This window comes from Dama dama, chromosome 29 (genome assembly GCF_033118175.1).
Source record: "Dama dama isolate Ldn47 chromosome 29, ASM3311817v1, whole genome shotgun sequence".
Taxonomy (NCBI): domain Eukaryota; kingdom Metazoa; phylum Chordata; class Mammalia; order Artiodactyla; family Cervidae; genus Dama; species Dama dama.
Window position 1 is genome coordinate 37,979,071 of NC_083709.1, and position 13,864 is coordinate 37,992,934.

Consider the following 13,864-nt stretch of genomic DNA (forward strand, 5'->3'; position numbering starts at 1 on the left):
AAACATTTATTTCTGTTTCCATATGAATCCACAAGCTTTATTTAGCCCAGATGTTAGGAGAAGCACATCAATGCAACTACCTACTATCATTCCTTTCTCAACTAATAGCATCTAAAATCATCTTCATTTCTTTGCAGGTGAGATTTTCATAAGCTGGGCAAGTTTTAAATGTAGTCTGAGAATAGGATTGTCTATCACACTGTGTTTCCTGTCATCATTAAGGGGTTATTTCTTGTTTTTGTTTTTTTAAAGATTAGTACATGAATCATACATTGCCACTATATTTTGTTTACTAATACTTTTGTGTAGTGAACACTGTTTACTTATAGAGAGCTTAGTGGTTCTTGGAGACATTTTCATCCATTTATTCTCAGAGCAAGAGGAAGGAATCAAGAGATTCTTGAAGATTTTAAATTTCTGCTGACTCCGAGTAAGTGTACACGTACCTTTCATTGCTAAAGCATCCATAAGGCATGTTTTAGAATGAAATAATTGTTTCTCTCTCTCCCTTTGAATTCTTTTTCATTTTTTCTTTGCTTTATTCCTTCTTCACATAATTTTCTTCCCTTTCTTCTCCATTTTCTTCTCTCTCCCTCTCATTGCTTCCCAGAGAGAGGGTCTTATGTGGTGACCTTGTTCAGGAAAACAAGTCTTGTCTGAATTGGATTTACAGTGCCTTGTTCTTTAGGCAAAGGTTTAGAATAACCAGACATGTCTCAATGTAAACATTTCCCCCAAAGCAAGATAACACTCCAACTTTTCTATTTATGGTCAATTTAAAAGTTAGCCCAGATACTAATGCCACTGTTTTATTTTTTTCTGGTGGGGATGAAACACAGGAAAGCATTTTATCTTGCAGTTGTTAAGGAACAAAGCATTTACCCACCCACAGAATCCCGCCCAGTTTAACTGAATGAATCTCTGTTGAGAGCACGTTTCTTGACCTGTGATAGGGTGGAATCAGTGGGGTCATAAACTATATGCAAATGAGATGAGATTTACAGAATTTTTCTGGCTTTTTAAAAAAGAACCAGATACATGAAAAGCCTTATAAACTGAAGAACTAAAGTGGTACTTAAAACCAACCCCTAGAATCTCCTCTTTTCCTTTAAAGGCTGTGACTAAAGTTCAAAGAGGCCAGGTCCCCTCCCTCTCCCTCCTCCCTTCTGAATGCAGGACATCTTTTCTGAATCTGAATAAAAACCTTTCAGGCGTGAATTTATTTCAGGAGAGGTTTAGGGAAAAAAATGTTTGAAGAGTTTGAAGGTTTAGGAAAAAACTTGTGTGAGTATGAGTGTGGGTGGGTATGAGCATGTGTGTGTGTGTACCTACGCATATGTGTGTACCTATGCATATGTGTGTTTGCACACACATGGGTATGAGGGTGTGTAAATGTGTGTGCTTGCCTGTGAATGCATGTGTCTGTGTGTAGGTGTGGGTGCATGCACATGTGTGGGTGCCTGTGTTGGTGTGTGGGGTGATTGTGTGGATGGGGTGTGGGTGTGTGCCGTGTGTGTGTCTGTGAGTGTGTGTGCCTGTGCGCTGTGACGGGAGAGGCAGCTTGGGATCAGCCAGTGGCGGAGCAGTTAGTACAGAACTAATAGTGAGAAAGGGAGCTGGGGAGAGACTAAGAAGAGACGCCACCGACCTTTAACAAAAGCTCAGTTTTGTCCCTGCGGACCCAGCCGGCAGAAGGGACTGGGAGAGCTGTGGCGCTCTGCCAGGGAGGTCGGGCTCGCTGCAAACAGTTGCAGGCATCCCTGATCATCCCTTTTCCCTGGGAGTCCTGAGCTTGGCAATCGGGAAGTTTTCAAAGCTTCAGCAGCGACTGCAGCCTTGGAGAAGACCAGCAAAGACTGTGGAGTGTGTATGTGAACTTCAGTTCTGTATTTTCTTATGGGGTGGGTTAATGGATTTTTAGTACAAAGAGAGCTAAAACTCAGCTGACCTGAAAGACTGGAATTTCAGCTCTTCCCCTCCCTGGGCTGTTTTTCCTCCCCCTTTCCTCTCAAAGCCCTTTAAATCAGAGATTACCGGGTCAGTGACTCTTATCCCGCCTGCCTGCGCCAAGGGTTTCTAGCTTTTGACTTGGCAAGGAAAACCACTACCTGTAAGTATCTGCTTTATGTATTTCCTCTCCTCTTGACTGTGAACATTCTGCTAGAATGCCCCAGAGGTTATTTGTGTGGTAGCATTAACTCCGAGTAATGATACAAGAAGTAGATCAAGTCTGCTTGCAAAAGTTTAATTCTAATGTAAACTCACAAGGTGGCAAATTGGAGTGTTAAAGAGCCTTATGTCCCAAATGGGAGGCTCTTTATTACATAATACAAATTTATAATTCTCTTCTCAATCTATCCCCAATAGCATTCACCAGTGAAAAAACATTTTTACATTCTGAATTGTCCCTTTTCCCTGCCCCCCCAAATCAGAATATTTCTTTTCAGCTAAACAAAATGGCAAAGAGAAAAAATGCAAAAATTAACAAAACAGATAATATCCTCATGGTATAAAGATACAAAAGTTTGGATGAGGTGATTTTTGGATAGCTTTGCTTTAGTTTAGTTATATATGTATATACATATTTAAAGTATGGTTTCTTTTTTTATGGAGTTGAAAGCCAGTGTTGGAGAGGCAAAGAAATCATATTGTTCTGAAGTTTCTGACTGATTTTTAATCTCTTTCATGAATCTGGATTTGGCCTAGAGACTTTTGTGCTGTAGTAAATGATTTTTTTTAGTTGTCATCTGGATCCCAGAAATAATTTTCAAGGCATTTAAGTTTTGTTTCTGTTTTTTTCAACGCTTGTGTGCAGTCTTGTTGTGTGGTATGAATTACAAAGCTTAAAAAGAGCATTTCGGGGGCTGGTTGGAGTTTATGGCCTGGGAATCTTGCTGGAGAGATTAACCTCTTCAGGACTATTTTACAGACCTAAGCAGGAGATCCAAATGCTTTACAGGTTTCTGCTCCGGAAAAGTGATGCCACCATATTCAGCACTGCTTAAAGCTTGAAGCTTTGCTTCTTAGTCCTCTGCTTTTCTTTGATAAAATTGCCTTCAGAAATAACACTAGGAAAGTGTTAAATACTTTCCCCTCTTTCTCTTCATCAAAGATCCTCAAAACCCAATGTCCCTAAGAACCACTTGGGGTAAGGCAGGCACCTAGGCCGCACCCCCAGAGGAGTTTAGACTTGGTGGGCCGGGGGTGGGGGGCTGAGGGGGTAGGGGTTGGAGGGGGCAGGAATTTCCCCAGTGATTCTCATGCAGGCAAGATCACACTTGGATGAGTAGTGCTTTACATCGTTCTTGGCAAATTAAATTCTTGTCATGTCCTCAGTTAATGTTAAACCTCACACCTAAATAATAAGCTTGAGTGTGAGCTGATGTTGAACACAAGTTACATGAAGCATGGTTTTGCATGCTTGACTGACAAACTAGAACTTTTAACCAGCTCTCCTGCCATGAGTAAGAAAAGCAGTCAGGGAAATGTGCCCCAATTCCTTGTGTTGGATTGTGTGGTCTGACCTGCTCTGCATGGCCAAGTTATGTTTGTCTTGGAAACTTTAAGCCCAAGGCTATTCTTAGTTCTTTATCAACCTGCTGGGAATGGTCTGCTCTTGGGAACAGATTAGGCTGAGTGGGTTGAACTGAGTTGGATTATTTCTTGGGACCTGTTCAGTAGAAGTATAATTCCTAGAAATCTGTTTTGATTGGACAAACTCACCAGGATTGGGAGAAATAGGAAATGATTCCTCCATCATGTTGAGGTCCTCATTAGACAGCATATGAAAGGAAGAACTCAGCTTCCATCCCTGTCACCAGTGACAATGAATGACATAATATATTTACAGTAAAAAGAAAATAGGATATGGTCATCAGTGCCCTTTTCTTTTTTTCCTCTCTTCATTCCAGATATTTGTAGGTGCCTGCTACATGCCAGGCTCTGGGCTGGTGCCAAGGATTCAGAAAGATCAGTGTATATAATTTGGATAGACACTTTGTCTTCATGGTGTTTCATGTCTTAGGTGTCGCTAACCGATCTTATATGAGTCACCTATTCTTGCTAACTTTCACTTCTGCCATCAATAAAACAAAAGTGTTGAATTAAATGCGCTTCCAGTATCTTTCTAACTCTGATATTCTGACATTGATGGGTATGCCTCAGTCTTCTAAACATAGATATAGAGGGGTGAGAGCTTTTCAGTGTTTGCTTTGACCACAGGCCCAAAGATTTGGCTTATTGCTTTTCTTAAAAATTTAAAAAAAGTACCATTGAAGTTTTCTTTCACGAAGAATCAAGACTGCTGATCTAGTGAGTTATAGACAAACGCCACCTTTTCAGAGCACACAGTCATGCTCACAATGGAAGCCTGTAACTCTCTGGAAAAGCTGTTCCCTGGGCTGGGTTACATGGGCCAGCAGCCTCTTATCTTGTCTGAATCTGGTGTTGCTCAGCCTTTGGAGAGCTGGGTGGTCTGAACAGGGCTTGCCGGCTTCCATACTTGCACAGCTTGCTCCTTGACCCTTTCATTCAAGTGGTTTGATAGCTTTTGTGCTGTTGGGTGAAGCTCAAACAGAGACCTTAGAGGGGCTGGAGGAAAAAAAAAACAAAACAAGTCCCTAATGAAATCTTACATTTTTTGTATACTGTAGTTTCTTTTACTACAGTGAATGGGGCAACATTTCAAAGGGTTCTAAAACTTGACCATCAAGATAAGAAGATCAAAATATAGGCATGATCTATGTGTTTTTCTGACAAATGAAGCCTCCAGCTGTCTGAAGATACTGCATTAGGATGGGGAAGTGCTCACTGGAGGACAGAGTATAGGGATCTTGCAAAGTTAAGATATTTTTGACAAAAAATCTTCTCTCTTGTTGGTAAGTTTAATGGGGAGGGCAAAATAGGCTTTGGTTTCACTTTCACCCCTCTCTTTTTCTGAGTTGTTGATAGGATGTCCGAAGACTCCTTTAGTGCATCGTCAGCGGCTGCTAAGATTGTCATTCTTTGCTCTCAACTTTGTCCCTGAAACCTTCGTATCTGGCTTCCTTAGAGAGAGAAGCAGATAATGCTCCAGGACTCAGCTGAGCTCCAAGTCCTTCCATTGACATGGCCCACCTCCCTGGGATCCATCTCTGCATCCTATCAAGTGTTACCATCTGCTCAGTATTTACAGATGCTCCTTGAATTCTTCTCTTACCATAAACAAACCAGGACTTTATCTTATGAGGTTGCACTCAATACCACAGTATTTTCTATCCCAGGTCTAAATTTCTTGTTAGCACAATTTTTTTTTTCATTTTGTAAATTATAAGCCAAAATCATTGAGTAGTTATGAGAATTCCAGAGGGGATCAGAATTCCCAGATGAAGATTCATCTAAATGTTCAAATGTTGTTGAGTGTTTCCTATCAAATCCTGTCTATTGCCTAGATTTGTTTTTGTTTCCGTAAAAGTGATTCTTCTTGAAAAAAAAAAAAACACAATAACATCCAAGAGCAGTGCTTTAGTTCTGTTTTATATAAATCTTCTCTTTTGCTATCACGTGGTAGGATGAAATATTGTTTTCAGTAGGCATTAGTGCCTGTTGTGAAAACAAAAGTTAGTGTTTGTAGACAGCCCTCTTCAATATTAAATCAGAGTGGTATAGTAGAAAAAAAAGAATGGCCTTTGAATAAATTTCACTTGGGTTCCCATCCTAGGCTGTAATGTTCTTTGGTTTTATGATGTTGGCCAAATTACTTACCAGTTTCCTTGGGAGTAAAATAAATGTGTTGATGCTTACCTTCCCAGGTATTTAGAAGGGCTAAATGACATTTGGAAAGCACCCAGGATGGTATATGACATACGATTGGTTCTCAGTAAACATTTCTTCTTTAGAAGAGGACTAACAGGTATGAAGGCTGGAAAGAGTTGAATGTGTGACAAGCCACTCAATCTATAGGTCAAAGGGGAAATGGGAAATAGAGCTTTCTTCCAGGCCTCATAGACTGGGCAGAACGGATATCTGTCCACCACTTCCTCAGCCTTTACCTCTGGGCAACAGCCTTGTTCTCCCTTGATTCCTTCTTCCAGGTTAAGAAGAAGCATGAAACAGATTCATAAGCTCAGAGATCGCCAGAGGGATTCATAGGGAGAGAACAAAGGCAGTGTGAAAATCATTCTGTCCTCTTCTACCTGACCCTTCTGAATTAGAGACTTGTACAGCCATTTCAGATGCATATATAAGGAGAGGAATCATCTTGTTTCTCTTGGGATTTTGCTCTACTGTAGCAGGCAGCCCAGCCTCAAGGGGGAGTATTTGTTTGTGGTTTTGAAACTCTCCAGTTGCCCTGTGGTCAGCCTAGGAGCTGTCACCAAATGGAAAGACACAGCCATTCAGACATGTGGTGTGAGTACTCTATCTCTCTCTGTCTTTCTCACTCTTCTAACCAGTTTTAAGGCCGAAGTTTAAACTGGAGTAAGTCAGTCTCTCAACTTACATCTATGGACCTCCTCTGCACCAAGTCCAGTGACCAAAACTGGAGATAATTTGAGTGAGCAGAACAATCATGGTTGTTATCTTCAAAAAGCTTTCAGACTAAGGTCAAAGGCAGACATGTTTTCAATGACTGCAGGTGGGCATCGTGTGGTAAGGGTATTGCAGGATTCTATGCCAGCAGTTAACCTAGTCTGGGAGGTTGAGACCTGCAGGAGGCGTAGAATTTAGCCAAATGTAGGAGTAGGCAGGAGAGGGGAAAGGGCATTCTTAGCAGAGGGGACAGCATGAACAAACCATGTAAAGGCCTGGAATGGGGAAATGCCACAGGTTTAGGAAAGAAATGAAAACCCGAGTGACTAGCTTGTTAGTGGCGAGGAGGAGAGTTGTGTGAGAAAGAGGCTGGAGAGATGTCAGGGGACAACTACATAGGAAAATCCAGTCCCGCAGTTAAAGGGACCCCAGAAAGTACCTGACCTACACGTACTCCCTGAGACGAAGAACCCTGCTGATGTCTATTCCTCAGCCCTTGCTGTTACTGGATGGCTTTGAAGGAAAGTTCTTTCTCAGAGGAACCCATCCTCTTGGTTCTGTGTATGGGAACCACAGAATAAAGTCATTCCTCTGGCAGGTATTTGAAGACAATTTTTTTTCATCAATTATTGCTCAAGTAAATCTTCTCTGTCCCATACACATGCAGTTGATGTTTTGGAATGTAAATTTATATGTTTGTGTTTGTTGAAAGTGAACTTGGTGGCTTCCATTCATCATTCCAGCCTCCATTATCTAAGATATACATCCTGACTATGTCCTCAGTGATAACAGTTAACCTTTCTGGATTTTGGCTGTCTGTGAACTGGATAAGCTAATCTCTTTATCTTTGTTTAGGAATTTGGAAAATTGTTGAGCCAGAGGGTGCCAAAAGTGGAGCTCTGGGCACCACCCAAGCTGTTTCTCACAGAAAGGTCCAAGTATAAATGAGAAGAACTCAACAGTGTCAATGTGGGCTGATATTCTTGATTTGACAAGAATGCTAAATGTACAGTTCAACTCATCACTGATTTCATCTGTCAATACATGTGTTGAGTGCATATCACACACAGCAGAGAGTTCTGTCCTCCAGCTTTGAAAAACAGAGTCACGCAATTGTGTAGGATGTGACACATGCCCCATGGTGGGTTTAAGTAAAGTGAGACTTCTTTGCAATAGCAGGAAGAAAATCTTTCCAAATGGAATGATGAGGTCTTAGGACATCTTGAAGGAGGCAGTTCACAAGGCATTAACATGTGAGAAGGATTTTAATAAGAATGGAAGCAAAGACATTCCAGGTAGGGCAGACATGAGGAAGGGCATACAGGTGAGAATGTCCATCAAGACCCAGTGATGTAGTACCTGAGGTTGCAGGAGGGGGACGCCTGTGGTTTGGGGATACAGAAATCCAGAGGTGATGGCCAAAGACCATGGAAGCAGCTATGTAGTGGGAAGCCAGGTAAGGTCAGATTTTAAAGAATACTGTATTTTCAATGATACTATATGACCAAGAGAGAACAAAACAGAGGATGGAAAGAAAAGGAAGAGAAGATAAAGGAGAAAGAAGCATTTGTGAGATAGAAAGGGAAACGGGAAGTGTATTGAGTCACAGAAGCGATTGTGCAGACAGTGTGGGTGGAGGGCATTGTTGGGCACTATTGAGATCAGAATGGACTGTTCAGAGATCAGAATGGACTGATCATAAGAAAGAACTGTTCAGAGAAAAGTCCAGTTTGCTGTCTCCATTAGGCAGTCACTGGCAGCCTTTGAGACAGCCATTTCAGTGGACTGGTAGTAATTTCCTTTTAGGAAATACAAGGCTGGTGAAGGAGTGGGTAGAGATATGTTTATTTGGCTGTGCCAGGTCTTAGTTAAGGCACGTGGAATCTTCAGTCTTTGTTGCAACACATAGGCCCTTTCAGTCGCAGCATGTGGAATCTAGTTCCTTGACCAGGGATCAAACCTTGGCCCCCTGCATTGGGAGTGCAGAGTCTTAGCCACTGGACCACCATGGAAGTCCTGAGACAATGTTCCAAGGAGACAGTATTGTTGGTCATATTGAGATATATAATGGGAAAGGGGAAAAGTAAATGTTTGATGACTATTATAGCAATAGTCATAATAACAATAGTGGTAGTAAAAAGCACTAACATTTATTGAACACCCACTCTGTACTTAGGTGTGCTCACCATAATGACCTCATTTTATTACCTCCTTATAGACTCTTTCTCTAAATACAGTCACATACTGAGGTCCTGGGCATTAGGATTTCAGTATATGAATTTCGGATGAATGAAATTCAGCCCATAACACATTACCACCATATCACCTTGCAGTAGTTAGCTGATCTTCCAAATTCTTTAGATATTACTGCAGCCAAAGAAAATAGAATAAAACCTGTGGTCTCATAAACCCACATTTAAAAATAGTTTCTATTGCACTCTGGATTTAGAGTTTGGCTTCAGGATGAGGTGACGGGGAAAATTCCTCAAGCAGGACTCCCTTTGCATTTTCGAAAATCTCAGATGGCACCCATTTTGCCTTTTCTTATTTGGCCATAAAGCCCACATGGTGCTGACCTGTTTGTGTTAGGAATGAGCAGTCTGCCCTGTGCACCATTTTGTATTACAGAGGCTATGTCACTTCAGTCATTAACTGTTGCTGAATCGCTTTATTGGGAACTACTAGTCTTTATTTACTTCTCATGAAGTGGAATTCCCTGGTCTGTGGCTTTATAAGTTGCTTTGATGCCAGGCCCTTATGGTGCATGTACATCACACGCTATGGGATACAGTGGTAGGATGACTCTGGAGGTCCTCAAGTATCTCTTTCTGCACCACAGTTTGCCTACATTAAGAATGCCAATTGATGGTAACTGTGTGAGCTGATAGAGACATGGCCAGAGATCGCATGGCACTGCATAGCAGCCTAACTGTCAAAGACAGCTCCGTGCTTACAGGTGCCACATCTGAATTGCTAGCTCTGTGGCCAGAGAATTCTGACATGAAGACTTTAAAACCTAAAGCTTAAGACTTCAGCCTTTCAAAATTAAGATTTTTCAGAATTTTTAAGACTTAGACTCAAGACTTTAACATAATAACATGGTAAAGAGAACATGTACCTTTGATGCGCATGCTCAGTCATGTCCAACTCTTTGCGACCCCACCAGGCTGCTCTGTCCGTGGGATTCTCTAGGCAAGAATACTGGAGTGGGTTGCCGTTTCCTCTTCCAGGGGCCTTGGAGGTGGCTCCCCAGCCCTAGTCTTACTACTTCACTCTACTGAGGTGGTTTTCAGACATGTCAAAGAACCTAGCTTCAGTCTGGGCACCAAAGTTCCTTTGACCTCTTATAGGAGAAGGAGAGAAAAGTGCAGTTGTTTCCAGCAGCAATTCTCAATTCTGGTTGCTCATTAAAGAAGTTTTGAGTTCACGTGCCTGGACCCCCACCAATATAAATTAAATCTCAAACTCTGGGCGAGGTGCTTGAATGATGGGGAAGGGAAGTCAGTGATGGGCCTCACTAGTGTAGGGGTGATGCCAGAGCCAGCTCTTTCACTTGGTGTTTCCCGTTGTCAACACTAGGGCAGACCACCTTGAACCTTCACGGAGATTGCTGCTTCCTTCTGGGCCAGTGGAGTGGGGCTAAAACCAGGAGGGTGAAGTCTCCCCTGCAGCCAGTTCGTATCCTCAGGTCCTGGGATACCTGGATCAACCGCCACATTGCTTACCTCTAGGGGGCGCCATTCACTTTGGGAGCTGTGAAAACAGCACCTTTGGCCCCCTTGGGGCACAGTTACGACACAGACATTGCCCTGGAATTTGGTGTACTGACCTGAGTGAAACTAAGGGAAGGACTCCCAACGCCTCTGGTCAACACTGTAAACATTAATTTGGTTTCCCACGAAAAATTCTTCCACCATGATGAGTTTATGCAGTGCTGAGTGGCATCACATTTCGAATTGCACTTGCCAGTTAGTCTGGACACCCATGCCTATGGTAAATGTCTTCTTGTGTGTGCATGCATGCTAAGTCTCTTCAGTCGTCTCTGACTTTCTGCGACCGTATGGACTGTAGCCTGCCAGGCTCTTCTGTCCATGGAATTCTCCAGGCAAGAATACTGGAGTGGGTTGCCATTTTACTTCTAGACAAATTATTTGAAAACCAACTTTAAAAAAATAGCTTATTTGTGTCTTGGAGACTCTAAGGAAGTACTTTAGCCAAGAGTACTTTTGTGCTCTGTGTTTTTTTCCTTTAAAAAACTTCTCTAACTTATTGGTGTTTGGTATTGTTTTATACTGCTGTTCTTATATTGTACATTGCTTTATTCTCCACCACAGATTTGTTCAACAGTAAGTCATCTAATCAGACTTTCAGATACTTTATTTGCAGCCTGTGGTGTTTATGGAGATTTCATTTTTGAACCAGTACTTGAAGCGTTTTTAGTCTGGCTGGCTGAGTGCATCTTTGCACTTTCCATAGCCCACCCCAAGTTCTGCCAAAGGAAGCAGATCAAGGTTGGCTTTTGTTCATGCCGTTAAGAATCTTAAAGCAATTAAGCTCAGTGGGTCACAGAGGTATCAGGGACTCCTGCGTGTGCAGAACTAACCCTGGCGCTGGGTTGTGTGTTCACATGTGGAGTCTCAATGTGGGAGCGTGTCTTAGGAACCAGAGAGACTTGATGGTATCTGAGTGGCCCTTGAGAAGCAGGGGACACACAGATCCCCAGAAAGGACAGAGCTAGGCTGCCTGGAGAAAATCACACTCATTTCCAGACTTTAGAAGTGATGCAAGTGAGAAGTCGCTGTGGTTTGTCTTGGTTGCTTTTAGCTGCTGGTGGCTCTACACAGCTTTATGTAAAATTTCCTACCTCTGTCTGGATGTTACTGGAGGGTCAGTTCAACCTCAGTTGTGGAGCATGTCCAAGGATGGCTCAACTAATAACTTTTAGAAAATTAATAAACTTTAGTTTTTGAGCAGATTTAGGTTTATAGGAAGACTGAGCAGAAAGTGCAGAGAGTTCTCACATTCCCACCCTTCAGTTTCCCCAGTTATTAACATCTTGGTTTAGTCTGGTATGTTTGCTACAACTGATGAGCCAATAACGTTTATCTAAAGCCCATAGTTTATATTAGGGTTCATTTAGGGTTTATATTAGGGTTTATTTGTGTTGTCCCTTCTGTGTGTGTTGACAAATGTTTAGTGACATGCATCCACTATTACAGTGGTAACATTTTCAGTGTGTTTTAGAAAAAAAAACAACAAAACTTTGATTGGCCTGGGGTAGAAAGGGGAGGAGAGGAAACTGGCTTTGGTTGAGCCTTGTGTGTGTCTTGGGGACCTCAGTTGAGCCACGATTTATTTATATATAATAGTACATTTAACTATTTGGCAACCCTGAAATGTGTCAGTTATTGCATAGATGAGGAAACGGAGCCCAGGGAAGAATGAGAACTTGTTCAGGGAAATGATTGAACCAGGAAAGATATACCAGTCTGGTAGAGTTGATTCAGAATCTGTGCTGATTACCACTATATTTTCTTTCACTTCAGCTCCAATCCTGCATCAGAGAATTAAGCCCTCTATCCTTCTTTGTATAGTACTGATAAATCAGAAAGTTGTTTACAGAGTTATTTGTAAACAAACAAGTATTTAAAAAAAAAGTGAACTGTTAAGTTTAAGTATCACAATAGTTTACTGCATCTCAGTATATAATACTGTGGTTTACTTGCCACACTCTGCTTATGTTAATGAATAAAGCAGCAGGCCCAAGCAATTTTTTTCAACCTTTGGCAAATCACAGCCTCTTAGGCCCCTATTTCCTCACCTTGGCCTTGGGTGCTACAGCGAACAGTGTGAATCTGGGCTCTCCAGCTTGTCTGCTGAGGTTGAATTCCACCTCCATGGTTTATTAACATTTGCCTTGAACAAGTTATTTATCTGTTTTCTTAGAGTCTTTGGTATAGGATCTATTCCATAACTTGTTGTGAAGATTAAATGAGTTAAAACAGTACCAGAGGTAAAGTAAATTCATAACACATGATGCTGCTGTTGCTGAAGATAACATGTACAATTTGGAGGAGAAGCTCCTTCCAGTTCTGTAATTCTGTCAATGGATATAGTCAGTTATAGTGAATGTGAGTGTTTTCTATCCTAAGTTATTCAATTAAAACAAGCTGTTGTGAAAATTTGTATGATACAACCCTCTGACTAAAAGCAAAATGAAAATAAATTATGGCCATTTCTTAATGTTCAGGTAAATACCTCTGATAACTTAAGAAACTTTAATAGTCATTAAGAACAAAACTATAAATCGAGGTGCAAAGTCTTTTCCCTCTGTGATCAGTTTTTTCTATCTTTGAAGGTAGTTTTAGTAGAAAGTCTTCGTAAAGAAAGGTTGAATGTCTGGTTTCCAAAGAGTGCCCTGGAATTTGGATTTCTGATGTAGATTCATTAACTGTGGATTTATCAAGTGTGAACAGAAACTTTGTAGATACCATGTGGCCATCCTGTATTTTAATCATTTTATTTCTATGACTAATGTCTCTTGAATGATTTTTCAAAGAACCTGGATTTTTAAATTAAAAATGGTTTTCTATAAGTTTGCAAACTTTGGACTTAATGATTTCTTTCTGCAGGAATTCTTAGAGCCTTTAATAAGCTCATATTATACTGTAAATCTCTAAAAGGAGTTTTTGGCATTCTGTACTTCATGTATATTTGGATATAGAAGACTTGTGGAAAACTTTTTAACATCTCCAACATGTGCATTAAAAAAAAACACAGCTTGCGAACTATGGCCCTTTTCAGCAAGATAGACACTGAAGTGTTGAAAAATCTAAGAAAGGAAACCTTCTAATGAGTTTTTGTGATAGTCAAAGATCCGTATTGGCAACCCTGTGCTTGATGGTACAACCCAAGGGGTCTTTCTCTCCATAGTTTTCTGAGTCTGTGCTTCCTTTGACTGAAGCCAAATGTGGCCTCTGTACCCTGACACCAAATTAAATCTCAGAGGTAGACTTTTGGGTGGAGTAGAAAAGAATAGCTTAATTGCTTTGGCAGGCAAAGGGGCCACAGTCGGCTAAGGCCCTCAAAACTAAGTGTCCCAACCTGGAGTAGGCAGTGAGAAGTTTTATAGTAATGGTTCAAAGAGAGTGTGACAGCTCAGGGCATTCTTCTCATTGGTTAGTGGTGAGGTAGTGGGAGTCAGCATCCTCAACCTTCTGGGTCCAACTGATCTTGGGTCTAAGTGCTTGTGGGCAGTTTATGGTTAACTTCTCCCACCTGGTGAGAGTTTCAGTGTCTGCAAAACAGCTCAAAGATATTGTCATGTATGTCCCATGAGGGGGAACCAGGACCCTAC

General features: G+C 41.4%; 1 protein-coding gene across 3 annotated transcripts in view; it reads left to right on the plus strand.

Annotated features, from left to right (window-relative positions):
• Nucleotides 1-1,495: 1,495 nt before the first annotated feature.
• Nucleotides 1,496-13,864, plus strand: part of FREM1 (FRAS1 related extracellular matrix 1) — a 171,194-nt gene continuing 158,825 nt past the window's right edge. The window contains exon 1 of one of the 3 annotated variants that reach the window (XM_061132200.1): nt 1,496-1,867. The gene's annotated coding sequence lies outside the window, so the exon portion shown is untranslated. The remainder of the gene's footprint in view (nt 1,868-13,864) is intronic. The other 2 variants (XM_061132199.1, XM_061132198.1) reach the window with 2 other exon arrangements.